The sequence below is a fragment of the Stegastes partitus genome, unplaced genomic scaffold, assembly GCF_000690725.1.
Source record: "Stegastes partitus isolate 25-593 unplaced genomic scaffold, Stegastes_partitus-1.0.2 Scaffold650, whole genome shotgun sequence".
In the NCBI taxonomy this organism is placed as follows: domain Eukaryota; kingdom Metazoa; phylum Chordata; class Actinopteri; family Pomacentridae; genus Stegastes; species Stegastes partitus.
Genome location: NW_007578381.1, coordinates 26,158 through 29,593, shown reverse-complemented (window position 1 = coordinate 29,593; position 3,436 = coordinate 26,158).

Here is a 3,436-nt window from a genome sequence, read left to right as displayed (position 1 = left end):
TTCGCTTATTTATTCTTTTCTTTAAACAAGGATGCTATGAGGAAACCAACCTAGAGGGAACCATGGAACGCGCTTTTATTGAAAATCAGAATAGCTTCTTGATGCCTGCAGTGTATGTAATGATTCATTTGTAGTAATGATTCATTTGCAGATTTGTAGCTTAATTTGTGGATAAACCAGACCACTTAGATAGCTTAGCATGACTACAACGCACTTTAGAGTCAAGAGGAGGAATGCAAGAGTTTAGGAAAGTAACTTTTCCTGTCCTCTATTGGTGGTTTTTTGTCCTGAAACCACTAAAACTGATACCTAACCAAACAACACTACTGTGGGTCGTGTTCAGACAGCAGGGAAAGCGATCTATAGCGTATTTAGGAGGGGGAACTTGTCATTAAGGTTACTTCTGCATTCAGAGCAGTATATTCCTCCAACCAAAACTAAGCCATGACCCTGTGTAGATCAACATACCTCCACCACACCTCACAACAAGCAAAATTTATTTGTTTCAAAAGACGTTTCATTCTTCTGTACAATACACTTGATAAAAATGTATTTTATGTCTTATGAATGCATACAGGTGAAATGGTTCTGGGTGCGAACCTGCTGATCGTTCACAACCTTTCTTTGTGGACATTACATGTATTTTCTGTAGCCTGTGTGGGTTTTCTCCTGATGCTATGGCACCCACAGTTCAAAGACATGCATGGTTGATTAACTAGTGACTCTACATTGGCTGTAGGATGGTTGTCTGTCTCCTTGTGTTAGGCCTGTGATGGACTAGCGACCTGTCCAGGTTCTACCTCGCCTCTGGTCTAAAGTCAGCTGGTTCAGCCTCCAACCTCCTGCGACCCTGGACAGAATGTAGTCCACTACTCATTTTCACAGAAACAAAAATTTCCCTATGGGTGTATAGACTTTTTATTTATTTTCATTCACATCAGTCGCCTCTAGCTTTATTTTCCTTGCCATGAAATCTTTTCGTTTTTACTACTTTAACATTAGTTCACTTGAACATTTACTCCAAATGTCTTTCATTCAGGCTCTATTCAGACAAGAAAACAGAGAGACAAAGCCAATGCTCTTGCCTTATCAGTCTTTGTGTGGAAAAATCTAAATCTGGAGAAGCTCAAGGTCTAAGCTCAAAGACTTTAGCATGACTGGTAGGTAGACATCAAGTTTTTCTTGCTCTCCATTCCATTACTGTCTATTTTTTCTGTTTACCTCAATTCTTCCTTCTTCTTCTCGATTGATTCACAAAGAAAAGTTTGGTTTCCTTCGACCCCTCATAAAGATTCAAAGTCTTGACTACTGTTACAAAGCAGCGTGGAGATCTTCATCATCGTGGATGCTCTCTGGCAGCTTGCTCTTTGGTCCTCCAGTCGATGGTGAGTGTCTTCTCCGATGGAGGAGGAAGCATTCTTTTTTTCTAACCAAACAACACAAGGAAATATATATAGCTCCTTTAAACAATACAACAGGATAGACTGCTGCACTTCCTCTATCGAGCATTATGAGGAAGAGTCACATGGGGTCTGAATGACAAAGACGAGCATATTGTTGCTGTGATTAATGATGATACTTATGACGATGACGCTGCTTTGAACTGGTTTGATGTACACAGTGGTGGTAATGTTTGTGCTGATGACAATAACATTGCTGTGGATTTATGAGAATAATTTTGCAATGTTGCACACACAAGCGGAAGGCCAGGATTATTCACACAAGCCTTTTAAAACCTGCAGAACAAAGCAGTGATGACACCCATTAATAATCTGTTATTGGCCTCTGTTTTGAAATATAACTTTTCATTCAATTCTGTCAGATGACTGCAAGAACAAACTTCACAAAGCTCTGTGTGACCCCCTTCATGAGTAATTGTGTCTGAAGATTGTATTACTTCAGCACCATGTCAGCCTGATATTTATCTAAATAACATGATGCTGTTAAGGACAAGTCACAGATTGTTGTGGAAATAGTGGCTATAACTGGACTGCAATTACAGAGAGTGTAGCAGTTGATCAGTGCGGGCTATAAATAATTTGCACTCAGGTTATAATAATAGGCTGCCCAACCCTGAGAAAGATGGCCAACTTCTTAAAGTCTCCTGTGAGTCTCATCAGTTTAAAATATGACCAGTAAACACAACAATTGCGCCCCTTAGCGGTCAGATAGAAGAAGTACTGGCGAGCTCAACAGCCTGATCTGTTATTTACAGTTTGAAAATCATGACAAAAGTTGGCATGTGCTTTGGAGTTTTCCTGCGAGTGCCTCGTCCGTGACATGTGTTTGTGGAATATTTTATTTAATGAGAAATACTTGTGTCACACACAGAGTTGCGCAATGACAAAAAAAAAAATGGAATTAAACCACAGCCACAAGTTGCACAATCAATTTTACTGGAGCTAGAATGAAAAACTATAAATCCTTCAAGGTGGCCTGGTTACTTAATATTCGTTAGAAACATCAGAAAAGTACTATTGCAAAACATCAACAAACAACAGGCATGTATGGGTACTAAGAACTCAGGAAGGATGAGGTTATTATATAGACGTGAAGAGAAAAATTTGGTTTTATATTGGCGTTAAAACACGAATGTTTGCTTGATTTTCTGTAGCTGCCAGCTCCTTTTACTGAGAAGCACACTAAGAAGTTGACTATTTATCTCCATCAGTTGCAATTGCACCACAAAACACACGATGGCGCACAACAGCAAGAGCTCAGTTTAACAACCCAGAGCCTCGAAATAATGGTTTTACAGGTGTGTACAAAACCTGTAAGAATTTTAGTTAGATTTATTTTTTATTTATTATTTCTGGACCTGCCTGGATGAGTCCTTGGTTATACAATTCACAGGAGAGCTAAAAGATTTTACAATTTTAGTTTTAGACACTTTAGATGTTTACTGATTTACCCCAAAGTCATTCTGTTGCAGGGGTCCCAATATAGGTCCAGACTCAAAAACAGGGATTTTCAGATGATTAGATGATCTCTACAGATCCTTGATCTCAATATCATGGGGTCACTTCAGGATTACATGAAAAAAAGAAGGAAAAAACAGCCGAAATCCACAGAAGAACCAAAAACAAAAGTTCTCCAAAACAACTTTTTGACTCCCTTTTGTATGAAGACGAGTACAACTTAAAATGTTCACGTTATCTGTAGTATTTAAAACTTTTTGATGCCATGGCTCTGTGTCATTTCACAACAGATACCAATGAACTAGAAACTAATTAATATTTCTTGTCTATTTCACTGCGTAATTTCATTTAAGATAAATACGCTCATCTCATCTTCCGAGAAATCCACTGTGACCCTGCCCTGAGTTAACACTATCCTCTCTAGGTGAGTTCCTGTGAATTTTGGAGTACTGTTGTTTCCTTCTGTCCTCTGTTCGTCTCTCCTCCCTGCCTCCCTCCCTCTCGGTCATAGAAACTCC